The 16,810-nt window shown below is 45.6% G+C and overlaps 1 protein-coding gene across 5 annotated transcripts in view; it reads right to left on the minus strand.

The window, feature by feature from the left end:
- strbp (spermatid perinuclear RNA binding protein) overlaps window positions 1-16,810 on the minus strand; it is a 78,279-nt gene that overhangs the window by 36,947 nt on the left and 24,522 nt on the right. For 4 of the 5 annotated variants that reach the window (XM_058411463.1, XM_058411465.1, XM_058411464.1 and 1 more), the window contains exon 2: window positions 14,571-14,621. The gene's annotated coding sequence lies outside the window, so the exon portion shown is untranslated. Of the gene's footprint in view, window positions 1-5,605; window positions 5,741-14,570; window positions 14,622-16,810 lie in introns of those variants that run through there. The other variant, XM_058411466.1, reaches the window with a different exon arrangement.

Here is a 16,810-nt window from a genome sequence, read left to right on the forward strand (position 1 = left end):
AGAATCAGCAGCAGTGTGAAAAAGAGGAAATAAACCTCATCAGCATTTATCCCTGAATCCACTTCATTAACCATTTATCTGAGGGTTAGGGTTAGAAAATCTAAACAGTATTATTTGCTACACAAACTTGGTTGTTAAAAACAACACAAACAGGCCCTGAGTCCAGCTCACAGTGTAAAGGCAGCCATGTTTAAATTCACTGTACGCGTCTCCCTACATGATATCTCCTCCAGGTTTCCTGCTTCTCTTCTTTCTGTACAAAGCAGTGACTGATCCACACTAGAAGCAGCTCCTGACTCATTGTGAGAAGACAGGATTTGTTGGAGATCTCACCAGGAGAAAGATGGTGTATGAGAGATGGCCATTTAGGCATGTAAATGACTCGGCGCAGATGGGGAGGCATGAGAACGTTGTGCTCTATGGACCAAAGCTTTAGATCCTTCCCATACACACACACACACACACACACACACAATTGCATTGCCAGAACACACTTTATAGCTCCAAAACAACTCGTACACAGTTGTAACATTTATATATTTGAAAAGGTTTAATGATGTTTTCGATCACCTCCAAACACATTCCCAGAACCTTGACTAGATCAAGTGATTTCATAATGAACAAAAGATAAAAATCCTGATTTTAAAAGTGTTATTATATGCAAATATGATAAAAGAAACACTTTAACAGAGTTTGCTCCTGTTGTCACTTATGTTACAGCATCCACAAACATCTGTCCCTTCACAAGCCTCTCCTTTTTCTCTAAAATTGGGCAACAGACCTTTTCCTTGAACTGTTACAGACGCTGTAGACTAATCAAAGATCAATCTGTTTATCATCAGTGGTGTGAACAAGCCGTTGCTATGGAAACGAGTGTGTTAATGTAAAGACAGGTATGTGCAGGTGTCCTTCCGATGGGGTGTGTGTGTGTGTGTGTGTGTGTGTGTGTGTGTGTGAGGTTGTCTTGACCTCTCTCATCACTGAGTGTTTTGCACAAGGAATTATTTGACTCGGATGCTTTCAGCTGAAGTGCAGCGCTCATTAACACAGGCGGTGTGTGGGAGAGTAGCGTTTAACCTGACTGTTAACGCATCATCTCTCACACACACACACCTACAGAGAGACAGTAGAAGAAGCAGGAACCCTATTTTCTACAGCAGACTGATAGCAGAGCTTTAAATAGCGATGCTCGGCTTATCCTCAACACTTATCTAACACCAACACACACTTCTGTTTCAGAGTAAAAACTAAACATCCCCGACATCTCGCCTTCTCACCAACGCCTGATATATCCTCCACATCATCTCCAAACCTACAGGAAGAGATCGAGGAAAGACTGTTCCAGACATCTGACCTTGCTGTAAAGGGGAGAGAGGGAGAGAGAGAGAGAGAGAGAGAGAGAGAGAGAGAGAGAGAGAGAGAGAGAGAGAGAGAAAGAGAAAAATGAGAACACTTCACAAGGACAGATCTCAGAGAAAGTGAGAGAGAGAGAGAGAGAGAGAGAGAGAGAGAGAGAGAGAGAAATGAGAACACTTCTCAAGGACAGATCTCAGAGAGAGAGAGAGAGAGAGACAGGGACAGAGAGAGAGAGAGAGAGAGAGAGAGAGAGAGAGAGAAATGAGAACACTTCTCAAGGACAGATCTCAGAGACAGAGAGAGAGAGAAATGAGAACACTTCTCAAGGACAGATCTCAGAGAGAGAGAGAGACAGGGACAGGGACAGAGAGAGAGAGAGAGAGAGAGAGAGAGAGAGAGAGAGAGAGAAATGAGAACACTTCTCAAGGACAGATCTCAGAGACAGAGAGAGAGAGAGAGACAGGGACAGGGACAGAGAGAGAGAGAGAGAGAGAGAGAGAGAGAGAGAGAGAGAGAGACAGGGACAGGGACAGAGAGAGAGAGAGAGAGAGACAGGGACAGGGACAGAGAGAGAGAGAGAGACAGGGACAGGGACAGAGGGAGAGAGAGAGACAGGGACAGAGAGAGAGAGAGAGAGAGAGAGAGAGAGAAATGAGAACACTTCTCAAGGACAGATCTCAGAGAGAGAGAGAGAGAGAGAGAGAGAGAGAGAGGTTCTATCATTCGTTTGCGAGAGCCCGAGGCGACATTGCTGCCCTCCAAACAATTACAGCTTCACCTCCACCAGAGCAGAACACCACAGCTAAACTGCTGCCTCCGGCTTATAGCGACACACACACACACACACACACACACACACACACACTTTTTGCCAATGAAACCTTCAATATTTCTGCCTGAATGTATCAGGACTACAAGTCTGATTCGTGTAGAATCACCACACTGTAAGCTGCAGACGGAGTGAAGGTGTGGAGCTCTGCAAAAATAAATTCATCTGCATCAAGGAAAATTCACACCCACAAAAGACCAGCTACAGGTGACATGACCAACCTGCTAGTGTGAACATTCAGCACAAAGAATTCTACAGATGCTATGAAAACAAGTACAGATCACTGAGAAAATGAAATGGGTGTGATGTCTGAGATCACCTGTCTGATCAGGTGCGGTCATTCGGTCATGTCATAATTCAGTCATTCAATTACTTAGTAAGTAAGTGGAGAAGTGAACCTGAGAAGAATCGCATATGAAGTGAATCGACTCTGAAATTAATCGACTCTGAAGTGAATTGAATCTGAACCTGTCCTAGGAAGCACGATTCCGTGAAGCCATTATATTAGGACACCAATTACGAAGGAGTCGGAAAAGCAACTTGATCTGATCAACACCGAGTGATCAGGAGGAAGAGCTGGGGAGGGAACAAGACGTGTACACGCTTCTAAGACGCGTGTGTGTGAGTGAATGTGTGTGAGTGGGTGAGAGAGAGAGAGTGTATGCCACACACAGGCACACACACGCCTGAGGGTCAGTGCTGCTAATTACAAACCCACATTCTCCATTACACTCTCTTTTATCTGTAACGTCTCCTCCCCCAGGGTACACACAGTGAATGGAGCGTGTTTGATTTCTTTCACACACACAAACACACTCGCAGAGTTATGTGTAAATTATTGTTGAAAGCTGTAAAAATGCAGAAAGTTTTTTTTTCATCGTGCTCGTGTGTGCGTGTGTGTGTGTGTGTGTGGTTATGGCATGTAAAGCATGTTCCGGATACAGCTCATTTGCATGTGGTTATAACCATAAAACTCTAATAAAAGTGCACTAAAATGCCCAAAAGGAACTTGTTGGTTAAATATACTGATGCTTACTTTATTGCTCGCTGTTTTATAGAAAACATAATAAATGATTTTATTCTGATTTGATAAACAGAACGAAAAAAACGAGACATGATGAGAACAGAGGGGCGGGGCTTCCAGGCATGTCGGTTAACATGGAAAAGCCATGTTGAAAAGTGAAGTTATGTCGGCGCTCCACATTTCAACATTACGTTTTAACCTGGTCCTCATTGCAGGTTGCCAGATCAGTTCCGACAAATCCTCTCCTGTTAACACCACAACTCGCTCACACCAGACCTTCAGCAGCCCTGGAACCGGACCAGACCGGACCGGACCGGGTCAGGAAAACAAGCCTGCTATTTCTGAGAGTGTCTGCTGTTTCTGGCGAGTTTGCGTTGGCATGAGTGGCCTGATTCACGGTGTATATTTAACAGCTTTCTCCTTCACTGGAGATGTTTCTGGAAAGCTCAGGCAACCGCCCACGTGAGTGTTTACCATGTGCTAATTTAATATGTATGTTAAATAAATAAACATCCATACAGCTCGAAAAAGCAAACTCAAACATATCAAATGCACGCACACACACACAAAAATAATGTTTTTTTGCAGCCTAGTTTCTATGTACGAGTAAATCAGGATGAATCAGAAGATTAATACAGCAAGACTGAATGTTTCCTAATGAACAGAATCAAACGAAACACTTCAGCCTACAGCAAAAGCAGAACAAAGCGATTCAAATCAGCACTTACTGTACTAAAAAGCTGACCATCTGACCAACCTCTTCACTCAACACTAAAGCCTTCTCTCAGACTCGGCTCGGAGAAAGAGGAAATCAGGAGCATTACTCGAGTCTCTCTGTGTTTACACGTCAGAGTCTGGGGGTCATGGAGGAACACAGAGTTTTCTTTGGTTCAGTTATCAGAATGCAGCATTAGACCCGGACCGGTCAGTACCAGCGTGAGGATGCTTTAATGAAGTAAGTGTGTAATCAGCTAAAGCGAGAAAAAAAAACACTTTATCGTGCTCTGTTCCAGGAACTCCACATGATGATGATGATGATCAGAATTCATTTCTTCTAACACATGAAGTCCTGAAGTCCAGCCTCTGATGATGGAAAGGTATCAGAATTATGGTCAGATCTCTCATTAGCCTCTTAGTGCCATCTTGTTTTTGTTTGTTTTTTTTCATTTGTCTTTCGAATCGTGTCATCATTACATTATATTATAACACAATCTGACAAGATGCAGATAAGAATGAAGTAAAGATTCCACGGTTATCCTCTCCACATGGTCAGTAAGGACGTCCTCTAACACTCTGTGTCCATGTAACAATCCAACACTGTGTGTGTGAGATTAAAAATAACAGTCAGGGGGATAAGTGTGTGAGCTGCTGGTGTGAAATAGAGAAAGTAACAGATTTAAAAACGAGAGAGAGAGAGAGACAGAGAGCAAGAGTGAGAGAGAAAGAGAGAGAGAAAACGAGAGAGAGTGAGAGAGAGAGAGAAGCTGCAGAGTCGTGCATCACATCTTGAAGTGTAAATGAATGGGTTCTTGTACTCAAAATACTGTTTCTGAATTAGAATTAAGAAGGATTAACACAAGCCATTAACGGTCACACCGCCTATAGTGATTTGCATAACACTACCTGACCTGGTGGCTAGTCGTTTCAAATCATTAGTGCTGATCTACTGAACCACACACACACACACACACACAGTCCTGATGACCTGGTAGGACACGGGAAGTGCTGAACGAGGAGAGCAGCCTCCATCAATAAGCGAATTAAACGTGTCGTCGATAATGAAGATGGAGGGAGGAGCTGAGAGAGAGAGAGAGAGAGAGAGAGAGAGAACTAATAACGAGAAGTGATAAATGGAAGTAAGGAGTAAAGGAGTAGTGCAGTGGATGCAGTGCAGTGCTAATTTCTGCATGTGTACACTCAAGTGTGCAAATCTTTCTGTTTTTGTCTTTTGTTTCCTGTTTCCTCACTTCTCACACACACACACACACACACACACACACACACACAATCCACAACATACGAAAAACATTTCCTTATAAAGGAACTTTACATAGAAATAAAATGTAGAAGAAAATAATCCACATGCTGGAGTGATGAAGCGGCGTTCAGTGTCTCCACTCTGAAGGTGATTACTTTCCTCTAACAGCGTGACCCTGAGTGTTTTACTCCTCTTACACCACAACAACTTACATTTTAATCCATTATACAACACCACACTGTACTTTTTATCCAATTATAGTTACATTTAATGTTTGTGAAAGAAGTTCTCGTGGAAGTTCTAGCAGCTATATGCAGTTGTTCTCTCTCAGCCTGTTTGTTCTTTCACTTTTACTTAATAAAATAATGCAGTTTAAGAGCATGAACTCCTCTGTGCTGAAGATAAAGTTCCATCTTACCTCTGACTGATACGCAGCACTGACACTGGAGACTCCTTCCACACCGCAGAGACGCAGCACCAGGGAGGCACTACAGGGTCTTCAAAATGCAGCAAATTATCAGCTCTACACAGCTCTAAGGTTTTGGTCTATGTAACTCCACCCACACACACACACACACACACACACACACACAGTCTCCCTCACTCCACACACACACACACACACAGTCTCCCTCACTCCACACACACACACACAGTCTCCCTCACTCCACACACACACACACACAGTCTCTCTCTCAGCTCTCTCTCTCTCTCACACACACTCCCTCATTCAACTCAGCTCACACACACACCCTCTTAAACCCTTAAACGAAGAGGGGCAAGAAGGCATTCATTAATCTCCTAAAGTCATTCTGTAGTGTTTGAGCAGTGGGAGAAAAGCAGACACACACACCGATTGTAAGCGTCACTAATGAAAGAAAATAAAAACGAGCGAGAGGTGTGTGCGTGTGTGTGTGTGAGAGAGAGTGAGTGAGACAAAACAAAAAGACAGAAATAGGAGAAAAAGACAGACTGAGCAAAAAAGAGAAACAGAGAAAAAAGAAAGATGGAGACAGACACAGAGAGGAAGACTGAGCAGAGAGAGAGAGAGAGAGAGAGAGAGAGAGAGAGAGAGAGAGAGAGAGAGAGAGAGACAGTGAAGGTCAGAGAGTGATGAAGGCTCACAAAAGCAGAAATGAAAATGCATCACTCTTTACATGAGGGAACACAAACAGTCAATCTCTGGATATTTGGTGTGTGTGCGCGAGAGAGAGAGAGAGCGAGAGAGTGTAAAGAGGAAAGAAGCATGGAGTGAGGGAAGCAGAGAGAGAATGAAACACAGCCAGCGCATCACTTTATATGCAGCAGTAAATCAATCAGGCTCTTCAGGGTGTCCAGCTGCTAAATCCAGCACAGTGCTGTAGTGAGCGTGCACACACACACACACACACACACACACACACACACACACACACACACACACACACACACACCTACATTTATCTGAGCACAGCAGGTCTTGCTCTGTTTTTACAGAAACATGTTAACATGGCTCTGGAACAGAAACCAGATCAGAAGCAAAGACATTGAAGCAAGAAGACCACATGCTGGTTCCCTCACACACACACACACACAGTTTATATAAATAACTCGACTGTTCTCATTCTACATGCCTGTGACACAAAGCTGCAATTTCAATAATGAACTTCCCTTAACTTTATGCAAATTAGGTATAAAGCTTTAAACGAGCATCTTGACCATACAGCCTGATGTTCTAGCCCTTAGACCACGCCCCCTGGGCTAGAAACAGCATTGGAGGCGTGTTCTCAGATGCCATGATCTCAGATGAAAATGATGCTGCACACGAACATGACGTCCTTGCGACCGATCGCCTTTCTGGGAGTTTCCACTTTCCGGTTTCTCAGTAAACTGACCAGTTCTCTGTGCTGGTGAGGGAAGGACTGCTGTTCATAGCTGTAAGGTAAGTGAGAAGAGGAACTAACTCATCTCTCAGTCGTCATTAACTAACTTTAACTCATTTATTCATAAATTAAACATCACTGTGGTATAATAGGAATAAAACATTCTGTATAATCTCTCAGTGTACCATCAGGGTCAAAGAAGCAAAAAATGAATAAATAAACACACACACACCCGCCTTAGCGTGCAGGAGATCTGCAGGAGCGCACCAGTGGAGTGGAGTCCAGAACCTCCAGCACCATCTGCTCATATAGCAGCCAACACAGCAGGCCACACACCACTGCCCCTAATTCTCCTACGTGTGTGCGTTTGTGTGTGTGTGTGTACATCCACAAGAGAAGAAGCACAGGATTCAGTGTTTATGACGTGTTCTGTGGGAAGACAGAGTGTATGAGACAGTTGAATGTGTGTGTGTTGTATTCTGCATGTTTGTGTGTGAGATGTTTATAATCCTGTGTGTGAGCGTGATCAATCCCCTGAGCTTCACCACCATCATCAGCAAACAGGATGAAGAACAGCATAAGGGCTGTAATTAACACAAACCAGTCCGGTTCCAGCAGGAACAGTAACCACACAGGAACTAGAACATGCTGCATCATCTACATCTCCATCAGGTGATCAATAAGATGAGCAGATGCAGAAACAGGAGCCTTGTAAGGAACAATAACTATACATCCATCTACCTATCTATCCATCCATCCAACTACCCATCCTATCTATCTATCTATCTATCTATCTATCCATCCATCCATCCATCCATCCATCCATCCATCCATCCATGTATCTACCCGTCAATCCATCCATTTAGCTACCCATCCATCCACCCATCTATCCATCTACCCATCTATCAATCCATCCATCCACCTAACTATCCATCCATCCATCCATCCATCTACAGTGAGGGAAAAAATGATTTGATCCCCTGCTGATTTTGTACGTTTGCCCACTGACAAAGAATCATTTTTTCCCTCACTGTACCTAACTATCCATCCATCCATCCAATGATCCATCCATCTAACAATCCATCCATCCATCTATCCACCCATCTACCCATCCATCTATCCATCTATACATCCATCTCCATCCATCCATCCATCCATCCATCCATCCATCCATCCATCCATCACAACATGCACAGAAAACAAGATTATAAATATATAAAATACTGTATATAACCCATGTTGCGCCTGAAAGGTTTGGTCAGTATTTATGTTCGATGGTAGTTTGTGTCTTGTGGATGTGGTTCAAATGCTACTATAGTCACCGGGGGCGTGGCCTGTTAGAGAAGCCAAAACAAAGCACAAGATTTACTTTTGTTTAAAATGTGTTTTAATATTGTAACAACTTTTTCTAATGACATTTTTGCAGGTAAAATCTAAGTGAGAGGAGAAGTGAGGATCTGTTAGACCTCGTGCAACATAGGATTCATCCGAAAAATCATCAGAGACGACTGGGTGGATTTGTTGCTTCTTTACAACATCAATAGGAACCTGAACAGAACTGAGGGGGGAAATAATGGGCTTGGATATCAGTTTGTAGCTGAAATCTCAGCATTGTGTTACTCGTGTATGAGGAACGAGAACACTCATCTGTCAGTTTATCGTCTGTTAGCATGAATGTATGAGCTGTTTTAAGAGAAAACTCATCTGATGATGCAAGATCTGTGAAAGAAAGCTCAGAGCCAGTGATGACCCAAGACGACATCAGATGAAGTGACTAAGACAAGATGAGAAACAGAGAGCAAAGTAGTGAGTAGTGCTAATAAACACAGAACCAAAGAGTCGATATGTGGGGGGATGACAAACAAGTGCTGTATACACACACACACACACACACACACACACTATAAACTGCAGAGAAACGACACACACTTAGTGACAGGTGTGTTGTGAGGTCATCCAAGCCATGGACATTCAAACTGTGTAATTCCAAGCAAGTGTCACTGAGATGTGTGTGTGTGTGTGTGTGTGTGTGGGCTGGAAAAAGAAACAGGAAGTCAAACGACTGACTGCAAATAAATATGAGCTGAATGTCAACGCTCGTCATATCGCATTTTTTTTCTAAGAAAGATGCAGAGACGAATACACTCCTGCTGCAGGAGGAGAGAGAGAGAGAGAGAGAGAGAGAGAGAGATCACAGAATCCATAATGAGCTCCCAAGTGACCTCGGTGTATGTGTGTGTGAGTGAGAGAAGAGTCTGGCTCTAGTTCTGCGACACTGTATACTGAAAAGGCAAACAGTGTGCTTCAGCAGCTGTGTGTGTGTGTGTGTGTGTGTGTGTGTGTGTCTGTGTGTGTCTTAGCACAATGCAGATATGTTTAATTTTATATTTTATCCCAGGTCACACGGTTCACATGATCGTGAGATTGTATATTAAAAAATAATGTGCTTCTCTTTAATGGATTTCTCCTGTTCTGTTCAGTGAAGTATAAATAACGAACCGAGGCTAGCACAAACGTATGACTGACATGCAAGTAGACATGCCCTTTTGTCCTGATTGGTTAGAGACTGGAGATCCACATCATGTGTACTTGGTCAACACCTGCTGACCAAAGCAGACCGGAGAGGACTGCAAGAGATGGAATAGTCTTGGAAACGTAAATGATGTACAATGTAGTCTTGGTGATTCCTGATATCCTTAATAATGTCCTCTCTCTCGCTCTCTCTCTCTCTCACACACACACACACACACACACACACACACACACACACACAGCCTTAACTGGCATCCCATATGTTCCAAATTCTCTCACACTGTCATTTTCTGCCTTACTTGCTTCTGAAAAGTGAAAGCCTTAAGAAAACGAGAGTAAAAGAATGAGAATGAGAAGGGGGGAAAGAGAGAGTGAGAGAAAGAAAGAAAGACACTGCCTCAGTGTCGGGTCGGCCCCTGGGAATCGTCGTCATGGCTACATCCTTTCAGCAGCACCCAGAATCCCAGTGGTGTGGGAAAAAAGATGGGAAGAAATAAGAGATGCAGACAGCAAGAAAACAAAATAGAGATGGAATGGAAGGGCAAATAGAGAAAGACGAGAGAGAGGGGTGGGGGGGGATGCCATTGCATAGAGATATAACAAAAGGTTAGAAAGGAGAGATCTTCTGCCCTTTGACAAAATAAATGCCAATCCACCAACATTTTCAAACTGCCTTACACACACACACACACACACACCACACACACCCACACACACACAGAGGAAAGCAAGAGATGATGGAAATGCACTCCCACTGTGTGCGCATGCATGTGTGTGTGTGTGAGCAAAATCGAGAGAAAGAGAGAAATATACATTGAAATATAATATACAGTGCTGAAATATACAATATACAGTGCTGTGAAAAAGTATTTGTCCCCCCTCCTAAATTCCACAAATTGTACAAATTCTCTACATACTTTCTAAAGAATAATTTTATTCACAGAAGGAAAAACAACACATCCACCACCATCTGCTTCTGTGTAGAAAAACCTACTTGGTTAATCAACTGCCAGTTAACCAAATGTAAAGCTAATTAGGTTCAATTATCCTCCACACAGGCTGTCGGCTCTCCTATTAGATTTAGATTGAACATCTGAAACAATTCATTTTGACACGGGTACAAAAAAAAACACGAGAAGCAGAAAAGGAACACTTTCTTCATGGCACTGTATCAGAATGTACACCGATCATCAAATTGTGATGGCTAGACCACTGGATCAGAACATCTCCAAACTGCAGCTCTTGTGGGGTGTTCCGGGTCTGCAGTGGTCAGTATCTATCAAAAGTATCTTTTACGTCCTGTAAGTATCCTTTACGTTGAAGCCAACTTAAAGGATCTGCTGCTAACATCTTGGTGCCAGATACTACAGCACACCTTCAGGGATCTAGTGGAGTCCATGCCTCGATGGGTCAGGGCTGTTTGGGCAGCAAAAGGGGGACAGACACAATATTAGGCAGGTGGTCATAATGTTATGCCTGATCGGTGTATGTTCATAATATATGTACATAATTAGGGCTGGACAATGTGGTACAATGAGTAAATAGAAATTCACTGAGTACGTCTGCATCAAGTGAGCGTGTAGTGAAACATCCTTCACATCAGCGAGCACTGAGCCACACCCACTCTCATCCCCTTACCACAGTTTATTCAAATATAAGAGCAATGGCCTGAATTGTAATCAGAAGGAAAAAATCTAATTCATCCAACCTTAAAATGTTATACACAATCTGTGTTTAAATAAAACAAGTTAAAAAATCATTATTGTGATGTTTGTGAAAACAAGTCTGCATGAACATCACCTGCCTGATGATCAAATCTACACAAATGTCAGAAGACAAGCAGCAGTAAAAGTATGTGAGTTTAAAAGTGGATCTACAGGCGAAACGGAATCTCCCCCGAAAAACCTACCCCTCTTTCCCACCACTCAACAGTCCTGTGTTTATAAATGCTTTCTATCAAGCTGTCCTTAAAGTGCACGCAGTCCTGGCACTGCCGAGAAGGGCATCGAGGGGAAAAGACATGAGTAACACAAAGCAGAGACACATGGAAGGAGAGGATTTCACGAGGAAATAAAAAGACTGAAAGACAATTGTAGGAAGAGATGACTGGTTGGAAATTTTGTAATGGAGATGTAAGGAGGAGAAAAAAAAAAAGAAAAAAAAAAAAAAAAAAAAGAGAGAGACTATGGCTGACATCAGCAGCATGAATATTTCACACAGAGCCAGTGAACAGGAAGTCCAAGCAGCAGCTCTTTCATCTGCAGTGTGCACAAAACCAACTCCACTAAACTAATATAGCAGACTTGCATGATTAATGCCTACTCTAGCTGAACGATTTTTTTTATCCACAAGAGCGCGTGAGAAACAGAGAGGAGTGAAGGTTCAACCTGACCACAAGAACGAGACACCAGACGTCAAAGTCACTGGATTCACACTGCGGCGAGTGTGTGTTACAGAGAGATGAACTGGCAGGAATATGAGGAGAGAAGTGGGAATACCCTTGCGTGGACATGGTGTTGTGTGTGTGTGTGCGTGCCTGTGCAGAGAGCTCGGTCTCCTCTGTCCTCAGAGCAGAACAAAACTCTGGAGCAGACACAAGCTCCATTCTCTCCCTCTGTCTCTCCCTGTCTCTCTCTCTAACACACATACAAACTAACCAACATGCACCATATTTGGAGGAGTCATCAGGGTGTGTGGGTGGCAGGAGGAGAGACAGTCAGGAGGAGCACGCGCCAGTGAGGAGGAGGAGGAGGAGGAGGAGGAGCACGCGCCAGTGAGGAGGAGGAGGAGGAGGAGGAGCGCGCGCCAGTGAGGAGGAGGAGGAGGAGCGCGCGCCAGTGAGGAGGAGGAGGAGGAGGAGGAGGAGCACGCCAGTCAGGAGGAGGAGGAGGAGGAGGAGCGCCAGTCAGGAGGAGGAGGAGGAGGAGCGCGCCAGTCAGGAGGGGGAGGAGGAGCGCGCGAGTCAGGAGGAGAAGGAGGCGGGCGCGCCAGTCAGGAGGAGGAGGAGGAGGAGGAGGAGCGCGCGCCAGTCAGGAGGAGGAGGAGGAGGAGGAGGAGCGCGCGCCAGTCAGGAGGAGGAGGAGGAGGAGGAGCGCGCGCCAGTCAGGAGGAGGAGGAGGAGGAGGAGCGCGCGCCAGTCAGGAGGAGGAGGAGGAGGAGGAGCGCGCGCCAGTCAGGAGGAGGAGGAGGAGGAGGAGGAGCGCGCGCCAGTCAGGAGGAGGAGGAGGAGGAGGAGGAGCGCGCGCCAGTCAGGAGGAGGAGGAGGAGGAGGAGGAGCGCGCGCCAGTCAGGAGGAGGAGGAGGAGGAGGAGGAGCGCGCGCCAGTCAGGAGGAGGAGGAGGAGGAGGAGGAGCTGCGCCAGTCAGGAGGAGGAGGAGGGAGGAGGAGGAGGAGCGCCAGTCAGGAGGAGGAGGAGGAGGAGGAGGAGCGCGCCAGTCAGGAGGAGGAGGAGGAGGAGGAGGAGTGCGCCAGTGAGGAGGAGGAGGAGGAGCGCGCCAGTCAGGGGGAGGAGGAGGAGCGCGCGCCAGTCAGGAGGAGGAGGAGGAGGAGGAGCGCGCGCCAGTCAGGAGGAGGAGGAGGAGGAGGAGCGCGCGCCAGTCAGGAGGAGGAGGAGGAGCGCGCGCCAGTCAGGAGGAGGAGGAGGAGCGCGCGCCAGTCAGGAGGAGGAGGAGGAGCGCGCGCCAGTCAGGAGGAGGAGGAGGAGCGCGCGCCAGTCAGGAGGAGGAGGAGGAGCGCGCGCCAGTCAGGAGGAGGAGGAGGAGGAGGAGCGCGCGCCAGTCAGGAGGAGGAGGAGCGCGCGCCAGTCAGGAGGAGGAGCGCGCGCCAGCCAGGAGGAGGAGCGCGCGCCAGTCAGGAGGAGGAGCGCGCGCCAGTCAGGAGGAGGAGCGCGCGCCAGTCAGGAGGAGGAGGAGGAGGAGGAGCGCGCGCCAGTCAGGAGGAGGAGGAGGAGGAGGAGGAGCGCGCGCCAGTCAGGAGGAGGAGGAGGAGGAGGAGGAGGAGCGCGCCAGTCAGGAGGAGGAGGAGGAGGAGGAGGAGCGCGCGCCAGTCAGGAGGAGGAGGAGGAGGAGGAGGAGGAGGAGGAGCGCGCGCCAGTCAGGAGGAGGAGGAGGAGGAGCGTGCGCCAGTCAGGAGGAGGAGGAGGAGGAGGAGGAGCGCGCGCCAGTCAGGAGGAGGAGGAGGAGGAGGAGGGGCGCGTGCCAGTCAGGAGGAGGAGGAGGAGGAGGAGGAGGAGTGCACGCCAGTCAGGAGGAGGAGGAGCAACAGTCAGGAGGAGGAGGAGCAACAGTCAGGAGGAGGAGGAGCAACAGTCAGGAGGAGGAGGAGCAACAGTCAGGAGGTATTACAACGTTACGATTCCACAGGATGGAAAATGAAAGCAGTCTCCATAACTAATCCTAATCCTGAACTGAATCCTGGAGCACGATGCCTGGACATACAGGACCACATCTCCGTAAAGAGTGCAGTGAAATCATAAGGTTTGATTCAAATAATTGCAGAAGAGGAGATCTACAGTTTGTGTGTGTGTGTGTGTGTGATTATCCCTGATCCTTAGGTGGTTGGAGTTATCATGACGGCTTTGCTAAAGCTTTTCAAAGCCCGCTCGTGACCCAAGAGCCGGCGCTGCTCGGTTGTGAAGCGGGATGGGAACCGTTTCCTCCATGCCCACGGAGTTTTGCATGAAAACAGCAGCAGATCCAATGGATTCTGCAGAACTCAAGCGGATGTAATAGTTTCAGTCAGCGCTTGACTAGCCATCTTATAATCTCTGAGACTCGCGATTCAATATTACTCTTTTATGTCATGATAATGGTCGTCGTCGTCATCAGAAAAATTCCTCAGCAGTTCCATTTGTGTGTGTTTTAAACTTTAAAGCCTTCACCAGATTTTTTTTTAATGAAACAATATCTCCTGCATCAGAAATCAAGCACTGGTCTGGAATAAAACAAAAATTCTCAAACAGAAGAGAGAGAGAAAGAGAGAGAGACCTACACTTTGTCCGCGTCGTCTTCTATGTTCTTCTTCCTTACAGCAGGATGCGACCTGAAACACACAAACATTAACATTAGCATTCAGAACACATGTGGCATTAGCACATAATGAGCCTCGTTTATCACTCTGGATACAAACAGATTTTACTGGCAAGGAACATTTACAAGAAATCTGGTACTCAGGAAAATCGGTATCCTCCTCATGCTCCTGACTGCATGTTAAACTGCACATGCCAGTGCATATTTCACACAAATAATAAAATAAACATTTCTCATTAGTTAATTAGAGTTACTGATACAAGTTTTACATTCGCATCACTTCAAGACACGGCGAGAGGTTTGACTCAGTAACTTTTACTGCTGAGAAAGTCTTTTGTTGATCATCATTTCAACTCTGAACATTGCCTTTTATAGAGTTTTGGGGTCATCACCAAATTCAAATCAGTAATATATACCCAGCAGGCATAACATTATGACCACCTGCCTAATATTGTGTTGCTCCCCCTTTTGCTGCCAGAACAGCCCTGACCCGTCCTGCACTGTGTATTCCGACCCCTTTCTATCAGAACCAGCATTAACTTCTTCAGCAGTTTGATCAACAGTATCTGGTCTGTTGGATCGGATCACACAGGCCAGCCTTCTCTCCCCACGTGCATCAATGAGCCTTGACCGCCCATGACCCTGTCCCCGGTTCACCACTGTTCCTTCCTTGGACCACGTTTGATAGACACTGACCACTGCAGACCGGGAACACCCCACAAGAGCTGCAGTTTTGGAGATGCTCTGATCCAGTGGTCTAGCCATCACAATTTGTTCCTTCATCAAACTCAAAGCTCAAATCTTTACACTTGTCTATTTTTCCTGCTTCTAACATCTTTGAGGACAAAATGTTCACTTGCTGCCTAATATATCCCACCCACTAACAGGTGCCATGATGAGGAGATCATCAGTGTTATTCACTTCACCTGGCACTGGTCATAACGATATACCTGATCAGTGTACGTCGAACAAACATGTACGAGTACTAAGAAAATCTAATATTTTATTTCAGAAACACAAATATGAAATAATTTTTCGAAAGCATTGCCACAGACATTATTTTAAAACAAAATGATCCAGAAGAGCCATTTATCACAGTAATTTATGCAGTTCAATCGTTGTCACCAAAATGATCAAAATACAGGAGCTTTTTTTTTCCTTCTGTAAAATCTTTTGTCATCAGCCACGACTGTGAAGTATGTCCAATATGTTCGGAATGGCACGGTCCAAATCAACAGGGGGACACAGTACAGTGGTACTGTAATGGTACAGTAATGGCTCAAAGCCGGGATGGGAATCCTTACACTTGAGGAATGCGACTCGTATGGGGAAAATGACTCGGGTGAAGGATGTCAGCGACAACAGGAGGTTAAGGGAGATGAGGAGCGATTAAACACAGCTGGTTAGTGAGAGAGAGAGTCAGTGGTGTGGACAATGTAGCTGGTGTGTGTGTGTGTGGATGGTAGTCGTTTAACGTGTGATTTCAGCCATGCTGGCAGTCTAAACAGCACACATGTATTACTCCATTGTTGGCTGGCAAACAGCCATGTGTTCGCAATTCACAATACACACTCTTAGACACACACACAGTCTATTTATATGTTTACCGCGTATAGCAGACACCCTAATCCAGAGCCTTATAGGGCACTTTTTCCTGAAAAATCAAGCTCAAACAAATTTTAAATCTCCTTCTATGGAATTTTGTAGGTGTCACTATATGCAAATTATCTGGGAACATGTTTTTTTTTTTATGCGAGATCCACATGCTTCAGAACAAGTTCTTTATAAAGATGTACGTAAAGAAAACTTTGAGTCATGAGACAAAAGTAGGAGCAGCATTCACGAGCAAGAACCTCGTCCATCTTCTCATCTTGACTGGAGTGGACACTCGGTTGTGGTTAAAAACGGAACATCTGTGTTTCATTCATCCGACGTTTCAGCTCGTCGGACCGGCCGCAGCTCGACTTGTTACTGCAGATCTCTCATATGCTTCTGAACAGGTTTCACCCATAATTAATTTCTCATATATTTATCCTCTGAAGTGATGGAATTGACCAGGATGGCTGAACGCCAAGGCTTCAGCGCTGGTGTTTAGAGGAGCTCCCAATTGATGATAAATAAATAAGGCTGTGAAAATGGATTTCTGTGACGGTGCTGCGTCTCTAATCTCCGAGATATGGAAATGAATTTGCATGGCTGCAC

The sequence above is a fragment of the Hemibagrus wyckioides genome, linkage group LG16 (assembly GCF_019097595.1).
Source record: "Hemibagrus wyckioides isolate EC202008001 linkage group LG16, SWU_Hwy_1.0, whole genome shotgun sequence".
NCBI lineage: Eukaryota > Metazoa > Chordata > Actinopteri > Siluriformes > Bagridae > Hemibagrus > Hemibagrus wyckioides.